The 13,609-nt window shown below is 42.0% G+C and overlaps 1 pseudogene; it reads right to left on the bottom strand.

The window, feature by feature from the left end:
- Positions 1-6,734: 6,734 nt before the first annotated feature.
- Positions 6,735-7,181, bottom strand: LOC110554388 (cytochrome c oxidase subunit 5A, mitochondrial-like; annotated as a pseudogene).
- Between the last annotated feature and the right edge of the window lie 6,428 nt (positions 7,182-13,609).

The raw sequence follows: 13,609 nt of genomic DNA, 5'->3' as shown, positions 1-13,609 counted from the left end.
GTGGACTTTCATAACTTCATTCTCTCAGAGCGAGTTATCCTTGACATCCATCAGAGCGAGTTATCCTTGATGTTTCTTTCCTTATACTATAACAAAATACTGCATGGGAATTTTATAAAGAAATAACATTTAGTTTGCAGGTTTGGGAGCTGAAATACAAATATCAGGCTCAGCCAAGCCTGGATCTATTACCTCCTGGAGGGTGGCAGGGAATGAAAGATCACCAGACAAGAAGCCAGAGAGCAATCAGAGGCCCAGATTCATGGACCTGAGATCAATTATCTGTGACGTAATAGTAGGCTGGGCTGCACCTCTGGAAGTTTTGTTTTGTTTTGTTTTTTATCATCACTTCCATACCATCAAACTGGGGGCTGGATTTCCAGCTGGAAGACATAACATATACACAGAGGACCTGGTGCAGACCCATGCAGGCCCTGTGTATGCTGCCCCGGTCCTTGTGAGTTCATATGAGCTTTGATCGCACTGATTTAGAAGGTCTTGTTTTCTTGGTGTTCTTTAGCTCTTCTGGATCTTACACTCCCTCTGCCTCCTCTTCCATGGAGTACTTCCTGAGCCCTGAGGGGAGGGTTTGGTGGAGACATCCCATTTAGGGCTGAGTGTTCCAAGGTCTCTCAGTCTCTGTATAATGATGTCTGGCTGTGGTTGTCTGCATTTGTTCCCATCTGCTGTAGAAGGAAGCTTCGCTGATGATGGCTGAGTAAGGCACTGACCTGTGAGTATAGAGGAATGTCATTATGAGTCATTTTATTATTATATTTTTCTGTTTTAGGATGGTAGGTTTTAATCTTACCCTAGGTTCCTGGGCTATCTAATTTCAGGTTCTGGAGCACTCATGCATTGTCAGGTATGGGTTCCATCATGGAGTAGGCATTAAGTCAAATCAGATATTGATTGGTTAGTCCAACAAGCTTAGTGCCACCATTGCCCTAGCGCATTTTGCTGACAGGACACCATTGTAGGAGAAAAAGGTTTATGGCTAGGTTGGTGCTTTTGTTTCTCCTTTGGTAGTGTGCTGAGTGCCTTCATGTACCAAAGATGGTTGAATGTAGGGGTGAAGGATCTTTGTAGGCACAACGCTTGATTTTGCCATGTTAAAGGAGTTTTGTGGATGTTGTCTTCAGCCAAATAGGGACTTGCTGTCAATTTGTAGAGAGCAGTCTTGGCAATGGTCTGGGTTGTTTGGGGATTCCCATGGGCCCTTTTGGCCAACAACTCAATTAGATGTAGTCAATCCTGGTACTGGAAGCTTCTTTTGGTGACAAGAGATGCCAAACCAGGACTCTGTTTCACCATTATTTGGTGATTTCATTAAGATTACCTTCATATTCATATATATATATATATATACATATATACACATATATACATATATATAAAACTTCTGCTGTTACATTTCCATACCACCCCTCAAGTGGCCCTTAAATTTAGCTGTCTCTCCCCATATTCCCTCCATTATTCTCCTCTCTCCTCCCTCTCCCTACTCAATCCTCTCTCTCTTTTTTTAGCACTCCTTCATCCATCCATAACTATCCCTTTTCTCTTCTCTAGCAAGGTTTATCTGTATCCTCCAGTCCCTTACTTTATACCTACTCTCTGTGGTGCTACAGATTGTAGCTTGGTTATCATTGACTTAACAGTTAACAGCTAATATCCACATATGAGTGAATACATACCATATTTGTCTTTCTGGGTCTAGAGTACCTCACTCAGGGTGATTTTCTTTCTAGTTCCATGGACCATTTACAAAATTTCATGATGCCTTTTAAAAATTAATGAATTAATTGATTCACTTTAATTCTGATCTTAGCCACCTTCATCCTCTTCTCCCAGTCCCACCACCCTTCTTTTCCCCCCTCCCCCCTCACCTATTCCTCAGAAAAGGGGAACCCCCTCCTACCCACCCACCCCAGCTCATCAAGTCATATCAGCACTGAGTTTGTCCTCTTCCCCTGAGGCCTGGTGAGGCAGCCCAGTAGGGGGAAGTGATCAAAAGCAGGGAACAGAGACCATGTCAGAGTTAGCCTCAACTCCCCTTACTAGGGAACCTACATAAACCCTGAGCTGCCCATCTGCTACATCTGTGTAGGAGATCTAGGACTCTATGCATGGGTGGTTGGTACTTCAGTTTCCACAAACCCCTCTGGGCCCCAGTTAGTTGGCTCTACTGGTCTTCTTGTGGAGCTTCTGTCACCTCCAGGACTTTCTATCCTTCTCACTTTTCCGTAAGATTCCCTACACTTAGCTCAGTGTTTGGCGGTGAGTCTCTTCATCTGTTTTGATCTGCTGCTGGTTAACCTCTCAGAAGACAGTTATGCTAGGCTCCTGTCTGTGAGCCTAGGAGAACGTCGTTAATAGTGTCCCATGGGTGGCTCTCAGGTTGGCCCAGGGGTTCCCTCAGTCTCTGCTCTATCTATCTTTTTCCCTGTGGGCCAGGCATCCCATGATCTCTGCTCTGTCTTTATCCTTGTAAATCTTGTAGGCAGGGGAGATGTTGCGTCAAAGTTTTTGTGAGTAAGTTGCCTTCCCCATCCCTCCACTAGGAGTCCTGTCTAGTTTGAGGGTGTCTTCTTCAGTCTCCATGACCCTTACTACTAGAGTCTCAGCTAAAGTCATCCCATATCCTCTTAGAAGCCTACCCTGTCTTAGATCTCCAGTTTGTCATAAAGATGCCCCTGCCCAGTTTCTCTTCTCTCTGTAGGCCCTCTCTCCTCTCACCCTTGCTCTCCCAGGTCTGGTCTCTATCCTCATCTCTCTCTGTGCTCCCTCTCCTACCTGGTTCCCTCTCTTCAGCCACTTCCCTTGTCTATTCTATTTCCCCTTCAGAGTGAGATTTAAGCATACTTCCTTGGGTTCTCCTTGTTACTTGTCTTCTGGTTCTGTGAATTGTAGTAAGTATATCCTGTACTATATGGCTAATATCGGCTTATAAGTGAGTATATACCATGTGTGTCTTTCTGGGTCTTGGTTACCTCACTCAGGATGATCTTTTCTAGTTCCAGCCATTTGCTTGCAAAGTTCATGATTTCCTTGTTCTTGAAAGCTGAGTAGTATTCCATTGTGTAAAGGTACCATAATTTCTTTATCCATTCCTTGGTTGAGGCACATCTAGGTTGTTTCCAGTTTCTGGCTATTTTGAACAAAGCTGCTATGAACATAGTTGACCATATGTCCTTGTTCTATGGTATAGCATCTTTTGGGTATATTCCCAGGAGTGGTATAGCTGCATGTTGAGGTAGGACTATTTCCAATTTTCTGAGAAAGTTCCAGGTAGATTCCTAAAGTGATTGTACAAGTTTGCATTCCCACCAACAATGGAGGAGTATTCCCCTTTCTCTGAATTCTTACCAGCATGATGGCAATTTATTTTTAGTGTCAGAGTAAATATCTCCCTTGTGTAAATGTACCACATTTTCTTTATCTATTTTTCTGCTGAGGGACATCTGGTTTGATTTCAATTTCTGACTATTATGAATAGACCATCATGGATAGTGTCATAATAACTTTTAATTCTTTCCATATTGATTTAATTTATCCTATAGCCACTCTCAAATATCATCAAAACCTCCCTTCCATAGGTGCATTTTCTCAGACAATATAAGCTTTGTCTTTTTGCCTACATCCTGCTGGTATCTGATCTGTTGTTTATATATTTTTGCCATCACTGTCTGCAGAGGGAGCCTGGTTGCTCTGAAGGAAAGCACACGAAGAGCGGCAGACACTGCTCCTTACACATGATGAGCCTCCTCCGCCACACCCTAGCGCTTCCTGGAAACGTTTTCTGCTTAAGAAAACTTTGCTTTCTGTCTGCAGTGACTAGCTCATGCTTCCACCTCATGTTCAACAGATTGTTTTGCTTCTAACTCTTTATTATATATATAAAATGGGGCTCCTTCAGTTTCCTGTAACAAAACCTACATGCCATTATCTCTGCTCACTTCCTCTCTTCCTTCCCTCCTGTTACTAAAAGGTGTTCTTCCTCTTTGCAAAACCATTTCTTCCACCTGTGCTATGGATGTCCCTTTCTCAACTTTTGGAAATTTACCATAGAGATTAACCTTCTAATTCTCTCCTCTTTAATCTCTGTGCCTACTTCAGAAGTATTATTTTTAAATAGCTTTACTGAGGGATAATTGACATACAATAGACTTTAAATTTTGCAGGTGTATAATTTGACAAGCTTTGACATATGTATATACATGTAAAAGCCATTACCACAATCAAGATAGTGAATATATCCAAAAGGTTTCTTCATGCCCCTTTTTAATCCCTTTCTCTAGCTCCTCCCTGCCTGTCATCCCCAAATAACCACTGATCTGCCTTCTGTCATTATAGATTAGTTTGTTTTCTAAAGATTTATAGAAATGAATCATGTTCTATGTACTTTTTGTCTGGCTTCTTTCAGTCAGTGTAATTATTTTGAGATTCATGTTGTTTATAATAAATCATTTTTATTGCTAAGTAACACTCTAAAGTATATGAAAACAAAATTAATTTATCCATTTACCAGTTGATGGACACTAGGGGTGTTTCCATTTTCATGCCATAATAAATAAAGCTTATATGGATATTAATTTACTACCTGCATTCTTTTCCTTATAGGTAAGTATCTAAAATTGGCTGGTCATTGTATAACTTTGTGTCTAACCTTTCACAAACTGTCAAACTGTTTTTTAAAGCAGCTGCACAAGTTCTCATTCCTACCAACAGCGTGAGAGAGTTCCTACCCTCCATAGCCTCACCAACACAGGATGGTCACTCTTTCCACCTGAAATTTATAGGGCTGTACTATTTTTTTAACTATCGTTTTTGTTTTATTTTATTTTTGAGATAAGGTCTCACTGTGTAGCCGTGGTCTGTAACTCACTATGTTGATCCGGTAGGCCTTGAGGAAGCAGCCACATGCCTGCTGTATTTCTAGAGAGTACTGGGAGGAATAAGCAACATTAATGGATGGTTGAAAACCCACACCAAAATCTACTACTTTAGAAACTTTCTAAAATATATACATATATGAAAGGAATCTAAATGTAGTCATCAAATAATAGGGGAGACAATGCCTCAGTTAGACATCGTATAGAATTAAATGAAACCTCAAGGGCTAGGGATTACATTTTATCTTGTCATTGGCCAAAGGGGTCCCGTAGAATACCTCAAATATCACAGGTTAGTGCCATAGATATTGGCTATTCTCGACAACCTGATAAGACCCTATTGCTGAGGCCCACACTTACTGATATCGTTTACAGGGTGAAGCCAAACTGGTGCCTAAAAAGACGCACCACTCTTCCTTATTAGCATTCATGATGCTTGAGGATACACTGCATGCCACTGGAGAAGAAAGGTAGTTATCAATATCACTTGGGTGGAAACCTTGACACTTATAACAGTGACCTGCCTCCAAGCTATATTGGTGTAGCAGTGGCACACATGTTATGGGAGTAACTACCCATTTATTATTATTATTATTATTTTTAGTTTTTTTTGGGGGGGTGTGACATTTTAAAATTATTATAATTTATTACAACTTATTCAATTTGTATCTGGGCTGTGGTCCCCTCCCTCCCTCCCTCTTCTCCTCCTATGTCCCTCCTCTAGTCCACTGATAGAGGAGTTCCTCCTGCCCTTCTATTTGACCCTAGCCTATCAGGTCTCATCAGGAATGGTGGACTGTCTTCCTCTGTGGCCTGGCAAGGCTGCACTCCACAGGGGGCAGTGATCAGAGAGCTTGCTAATGAGTTCATGTCAGAGAAAGTCCTTGCTCCCCTTACTAGGGACCCCACTTGGAGACTGAGCCTATGGGCTACATCTGAGCCAGGGTTTTAGGTCCTTTCCATGCATTGTCCTTGGTTGGGGTATCATTCTCTTCAGGGCCCTCAGAGCTCAGTTTTTAAGACTCTGTTGGTCTCTTTTTGGAGCTCCTATCTCCTACGAGTCTTACTAGTTCCCCCTTCTTTCATAAGATTCCCTGCACTCTGCCCAGCGTTTGGCTATGAGTCTCAGCCTCTGTTTCAATGCCTTGATCAGTAGAGTCTTTCAGAGGCCATCTGTGGTAGGCTCCTGTCCTGTTCTCTGTCTTCTCCTGCTTCTGATGTCTATTGTGTTTGTCCTTCTAAATGAAGATTGAGCATCTTCCCTAGGGTCTTCCTTGTTGTTTAGCCTCTGTAAGAGTATGTAACTACCCATTTTAAAAAATTGGACTTAAGGCCCACTTCATGAGATGGAACCCATATTTGACACTGCTAAAGGAGACAAGAACCTGAGACTTGTTTGGTCATTGGCCTAAGAGAAGACAATACTATTATTTGGCAATGAGAGCACAGTAATGAAATGACTCCTAATGACATTCTGTTATAACTATAAATCAGAGCATTGCTCAACCCTCACTAGAGAAACTTCTTGAAATAGATGGGAATTAACAGAGTCCCCTACTTGGACAATGTGTCATTCTACATTTGGAGTCTTTAGAGAAAAAAAAAGTTCAACACTACTCTTCACAGTAGGAGTCCTCATCTTACTTTATGAAATGTTTATTCAGACCCTTGGTCCACTTTAACTGACTTGTTTTCTCAGTTCAAACTCATTTCTCTTTATTAAAATCCAAGTTACAGGGTTTGAAACTCGAAAGAAAATTTGTTCAAATGAAACATTTTCAGGAAACTGTTTCAATCAAGTAGTAATAGTAGTGAGTCCTTGGAAAGGCCATTCAGGGGAGTTTACACTTTGTCAAAGCCCAGTTTCTCTGAAGTGGAGATTTCCAATTCACTTAAAGTTGGTCTAAGTTCCTGGATGGTATAGGGGATGATTTCCTTATGAGATTCTGCTTTGTCTTTAACATCTTCCAAGATGCAAACCACACTAGCAAAATCATTTAACCATCTACGTGCCTAAGAAGCAGCATCAATTATTTTGGGCTCAGGAACCAGATCATAGCCAACAAGTGTATTCTTCCTTTTCTGCAATTCCCAGGCATCAATGTCTGGCTTGTTGAAGTATGTGACCCAGTGAGCATCCAACTTCTTATCTGTCTCATGTGACTCTCAAGAAGAGCAGCAAATGGAATAGGCAGCTGCAGCAGGGTTGGGGGCTGAGACTGGGTACAGGAGGCCCTGGGCAACAGTGCTGTGGCTGCCTTAACAGCAATGGAGGGCAGCATCGAGCATGACAGCAAGCTGGGACAGAGGAGAAGCCCTGACTACTGTTTGTTTGTTTGTTTGTTTTTCCCCATCATTAAGACTTTAGAGGTTTTCTCATATTCTTTGCACAAGAGATCAGACATGTGGTTTATAAATACTTTTGTCTTGTTCATTTCTCCACCAGTATCTTTTGATAAGCAGAAGCCTCACTATATTATGGATCATGCCTTTCCTAACAAATCTAAAACACTTTTCTCTTACTCACGGTCACAGAGATGTTTTTCTATGATTTCATCCAGGAATCTTAAGGTCATAGACCTTACATTTTGCTGCCTATCTGTATCTGAGTTAGATTTTGTATAATGTACAAAAAAAGATATCAAAGTTCTTGGTCTCTAGTTTTTCTCTTTTTTGAATTCAGAGTTATATCTTTATTATTTTAAAATTTTATTTATTTATTCACTTTATGTTCTGATTGCAGGTCCCTCCTTTCCTCCTAGCTCCCCTCTCTTCCCCCCATTCTCCCCTATGGACACCAACCCATCCTGGCACATGAAGTCCCTGCAGGACTAAGCACATCTTCTTCCACTGATGCCAGACAAGGCAGCCCAGTTAGGAGGATGAGATCCAAAGGGAAACATCAGAGGCATCAGAGGGCCCCATCTCCAGTGTTTGGGAATCCACATGAAGACCAAGCTGTGAATCTACTACATATGTACAGGGTGCCTAGGACCAGTCCATGCATGCTATTTGGTTGGTGGTTCAGTCTCTGTGAGTTCCCATGGGCCCCAGTTAGTTGACTCTTTTGAATATTGGTATCCAGTTGTTCAGCAACTGTTTGTTATAAAGTTTATCCTGTGGCCACTGAATGATTTTAGGTTTTTCTCAAAAGTCAGCTGTCCACACTTGCTGTACAAGTGTGAAGACCTGAGTTTCGATCACCACAACCCATATAAATGCTAGGCGGGTGTAGCAGCTTACTTGCAATCTCACACTCAGAAGGCAGAGGCAGAGGCTCCCTGAATCAAGCTGATCAGCTAGACTTACCATATCTGTGAACTCTGGGTTCAATTGACAGACCCTGCCTCAAAGAATAATAGAGAAAGTGACTGAAGAAGGTAACTGTCATTTACTTTAGACATCCACATGTACAAGCACACACACACACACACATATGCAGACCCACACACATGTACTCATTGTTCCCTGAAACATACATATACGGTCACTCCATTTGGTACTTCCAGCTTCTACACAGTGCCGGGCAGGATCTTGTCTGAACAGGACCACCCGTGGAAGCGATTTCTGGTTCATCCACACAGACACTCAGAGGCTGTTGCCACTATGCACCACAGATGCTAGGCTACTTCTTAATCCGTGAGCAGAACTAGGCATTGCCCATGTAGTGCGGGTTTACAGGCACCAGAATACGAGAGTTGTAGGGTTATTGAGGGTTGCGTCTAGATTTCAGAAAAAAAATTCAATTATGACATATGTATGCATTAGAATAGAAGTGTATTAGGATTGCTTTGTTAATTTATACACACAATCTAGGTAAGAGTTTGACTGCAATGACATGTAATATACAAATAAATTTAAGTAGTCATATGGTTTGGTAGTCCCCCCCCATAGACTCATTTATTTGAACACTTGGTCTCTGGCTGGTGGCATTGTTTGGGAAGGCCATGGAATCTTTGAGGCTATGGCATATCTGGAGAAAGTATGTTGCTGCAGACAGACTTTGCAGGCTTACCAGTCTCTACTTTCTTCCCAAGCTTCCTCATATGCCAGGTATGACAGTCCACACTGTAAGTTCCTGCCACCATGGACAGGGCCACCTGAGCCCACATATCTTTTCCACCTCGGAGAATGAACTGAAACATCCTAAAACTATGATCCGAAGTAAACTTGTTTTTATTAAGTTGCTCTGTCAGGCATTTTGTTTTTGTTTTTGTCCCAGGGGCACAAAACTTACTAAGAGAGAAAACTGGTACCCAGTTTTGTGTATTGCGGCAATACACAAGCATATGTGATTCCTCGGCCTTTAGAACTGGTTTGCAGGAGGGTCGTGGAAGAGTTCAGAGGTGTGGCAGAACTTAATGAGCCATCCTGGTGGAAGTTTGGAAGGACATCATGTCAACAGAAACGAGGGCAGAAAAGACCGTGCTAGTGATTTCTCTGGCAGAAAGAGGAGCTTAAAAGGAAATTGAGTGGAGGTCACTTGTATTATATTATGGTAAGAAATCTTACTACACTCCGTCCAGGACCTGAAAATTTAAATTAATTTTTTAAAATAAATAATTTCTTTGTCAGAGGAAAATCACAGATTTAGATTACGGTTGAGTTTCTACTTGCTGTTTTCAATCAGATTTCTCATGAGAGTTCAAAGCAAAAAAGCAGAGCATAGGGATCTAAAAGATGTGGAATTTGGCAAGGAAATGAATGGCAGGCATTTAAAAGAGCAGCCAGAGCAGGTGCAGCAAATTTGTTGTAGTAGTTAAAGAGATTAGTGTTGTTAAAGAGTCGCCTCAGACTTTGCTAGAATAAGAGCAGAGGTGACTTCAGGGTAAGACCCCCACCCAGTGATATCGCCAAAGTGTAAAAACTGTGGATAATTAGAAAGGAGAGGTTTTTACTTTTTTAAACAAAGAGAGCCTCCATGGAACCTTTTGAACAGGGCTACCCGTGGGGATGATTTTCCTGCTTCAGCCACATAGAAACTCAGGGGCTGCTGCTGTCATGCATCAAAGAGCGTAGGCTACTTCTTAACCTGTCAGTAGAACTAGACGCTGTCTGTGCAGTACTGGTTTTCCAAGCACCAGAATTCAACAGTTACAAGGTCACTGAGGGCTACACCAAGATTTCAGAAAACAAAACAAAACAAAACAAAAAACAAACAAACAAACAAACAAAAAGGCAATGATGTCAGGCAATGCATGGAAGGGTCAGAGCCTCTGAAGAAAGGCCGTCCAGAGCAGATGGATAAAGCTGTGAGAGCCAACCTGGAGTTTCAACAGAGACCGTAGTGTATTGGAAATATCAGGAATGTGGTACATACGCCAATGGAGGCTGCAGGCATCAAGTGGAGCAGGCCCAAGAGAGAGGTCATATGTGATGCAGGAAGGAGAAATGGAGTTACCCAAGCCCATCCTATCCCACATGACGCCACCATGAGCCTCAGATGCTGGACAGGAGATGCTGGCTTTGATGTCTGCTCTGTTGCATTTTGAGCTTGCTTTGGTCCCATCTACCCTATTCTTCTTTTAGGTCTTTTGACTGGAAATGTTACTCTGTGACATTGTATATTGGAAGTATGCACTTCATTTTGGCTTTACAGGAATTCACAGCTAAGAGTTTGCTTAAATCTCAGAAAATCTGAACTATTGAACAGTATTGGGACTATCAAGAGAAGTTCTTCTGAGGATGTACTAAGCACATTTTGGGTTATGAGATGGTCATGTGCCTGTTAGGGCCAAGGGTAGAAGGTCAAGGTTTGAGTGTAAAATGTTTGTTGTCCATAAAATTGTTTGAAAACTTGATTCCCATCTGGTGGAGTGCTATTTGTTTTCTGTTATTTTTTAAATTTATTCATTTCCTATCCCTATTGTAGCCCCCTCCCTTCATCTCCCAGTCCCACCTCCTTCCCTCACCCCCATCCCCTTCCCCTAGTCCACTGAAAAGGGGAGTTCTCTTTCCCTGCCATCTGACCATTGCTTATCAAGTCATATCAGGATTGCCTGAATCCTCTTCCTCTGTGGTCTGGCAAGGCTGCATTACCAGGGAGAGGTGACCAAAGAGCAGGCAACAGAGTTCATGACAGAAGTATCCCCTGTTCCCCTTACTAAGAGAGCCACATGGAGCGTATGATGCTTATCTGCTACATCTGAGCAGGGGGTCTAGGTCCTCTCTATTTATGGTCCTTGGTCAGTGCATCAGTTGCTGCAGGGCCTGCTGGGCTCAGATTTTTTAGCTTTGTTAGTTTCCTTATGGAAGTCCTGTCCCCTCTATGTCCTTCTATCCCTCCCCCATTCCAGAAGACTCCCTGCACTTTGCCCAAAGTTTGGCTGTGAGTCTCAGCATCTGCTGGGTAGATCCTTCCAGAGGACCTCTAAGGTAGGCTCCCATCCTGTTTCCTCTCTTCCACCACTTCTGGTATCTATCCTATTTGCCCTTCTGAATGAGAGTTAAGAATCCTCCCTAGGGTCCTCCTTGCTATTTATTTTCTTTAGGTCTATAGATTTTAGTATCCTTATCCTATATTATATGGCTAATATCTGCTTATAAGTGAGTATATGCCATGTGTGTCTTTCTGGTTCTGGGTTACCTCACTCAGGATGATTTTTTTTTAGAATGTATTTTTTTCTAAATTTTTATTTATTTATTGCAATTTATTCACTTTGTATCCCAGCTGTAGCCCCCTACCTCGTTCCTTCCCAATCCCTCCCTCCCTCTTCTCCCATGTCTTTTCCCCATGTTCATTGATAAGGGAGGTCCTCCTCCTCTTCCATCTGACCTTAGCCTATCAGGTCTCATCAGGATAGTTCCATCCATATGCCTGCAAATTTCATGATTTCCTTGTTTTTAATAGCTGAGTAGTATTCTGTTGTATAAATGTGCCACAATTTCTGTATCCATTCTTCCCTCAAGGGACATCTAGGTTGTTTCCAGATGATGGCTATTACCAATAAAGCTGCTATGAACGTAGCTGAGAAAATGTCCTTGTTTAATAGTGGAGCATGTTTCAGGTATGTGCCCAGGAATGGTACAGGAGACAGCTTCCTTAACAGAACACCAACAGCTCAGGCTCTAAGATCAACAATTAATAAATGGGACCTCATGAAATTGAAAAGCTTCTGTTAAGCAAGGGACACTGTAAACAGAACAAAATGACAGCCTACAGACTGGGGAAAGATCTTCACCAACCAAAAGAGAGCTAATATCCAAACTATATAAAGAACTCAAGAAATTAAACTCCAACTAACCAAATAATCCAATTAAAATGGGATACAGAGATAACAGAATTCTCAACAGAAGAATATTAAAAGGCCAAGAAACACTTAAAGAAATGCTCAACATCCTTGGTCATCAGGGATTTGCAAAAGCAATGATGAGATTCCATCTTATACCCATCAGAATAGCTACTATCAAAAACTCAAGTGACAGCGCATGTTGGAGAGGATGTGGAGAAAGGGGAACCCTCCCCCATTGCTGGTGGGAATGCAAACTGTGCAACCTCTCTGGAAATCAATCTGTCCCTTTATCAGAAAATTGGGAATAGCTTTACCTCAAGATCCATCTATACCACACTGCTAGGCATATACCCAAAAGATGCTCCACCTTTCTGCAATGACATTTGCTCAACTATGTTCATAGTGGCTTTATTTATAATAGCCAGAAACTGGAAACAACCTAGATATCTCTCAACGGAAGCATGGATACAGAAATTGTGGTACATTTACACAATGGAATACTATTCAGCTATTAAAAACAAAGAAATCATGAAAATTTCAGGCAAATCAATAAAACTAGAAAAGATCATCCTGAGTGAGGTAACCCAGAACCAGAAAGACACACTTAGAATATACTCACTTATAAGTGGGTATTAGCCATATAATACAAGATAACCAATCTACAATCCACATACCTAAGGAAGCTAAATAACAGATTATTTAAATAACAAATAAGTAAAATATGTAGGGAGGATGCTTAATTCTCATTCAGAAGGGAAAACAGAATAAACACCGGAAGCAGGCAAAGAGAGGGAACAGGATGGGAGCCTACCATAAACGTCCTCTGAAAGGCTCCACCGGGCAGGGGATCTACTTCTGACACGTGGGCTTTGGTTTCTCCCTTCGGTAATCTCCACCAAGCGGTCTGTTTCTGCATCCGGGCCTTGAATTCTATGCAGAGTCCTCACTATACCTGACTGACTATCTGACCATGGCATTAATTACTCTTCTAATAAGCTCTCTAGTAATCCATCTCAATGTTACCTTGAGCCCCTGTAAAACCTTTCAGGAAGCTCTTGCTGTGGGTGCCTGCTGAATTCAGCAAGGAGTCTGCCTCAGACTCACAGCATCAAACTCCAGTCCAGGCTCCCAAAGCCAGGACTATTCTCCAATCCTATCTTTTTCCAGGTTCCACAGCAGCTCTTCTCCAGAGCTGTTCCCAGGTACTAATGTGTACAGGGAGAGGTGTAAGCTTCTATCTGATGGTTCAGTTGGCTTCTATCTGACCTCAGTTGGAGATCTGTGAGCTGAGATTGAAGCTTCACGTTTTCAGGATTCACCATGAATCTAGCTCTTGTCAGTCAACTGTCCCTGTGATGCTAGTGTTTGTGTGAGGAAATCACTTCTCTGGTGGCTTGCACTGACCTTGTCAGAGCTGCTCAGTGTGCCTAGGCATGGATTCTTAACACCTCTTCTCTGCCTCTTCAATGAGCTTAAATTTGGCTT

Source organism: Meriones unguiculatus, chromosome 1, assembly GCF_030254825.1.
Source record: "Meriones unguiculatus strain TT.TT164.6M chromosome 1, Bangor_MerUng_6.1, whole genome shotgun sequence".
NCBI classification, from domain to species: domain Eukaryota; kingdom Metazoa; phylum Chordata; class Mammalia; order Rodentia; family Muridae; genus Meriones; species Meriones unguiculatus.
The sequence above is the reverse complement of the archived record's forward strand: the minus strand, read 5'-3'. Positions and strand labels throughout refer to the sequence as shown.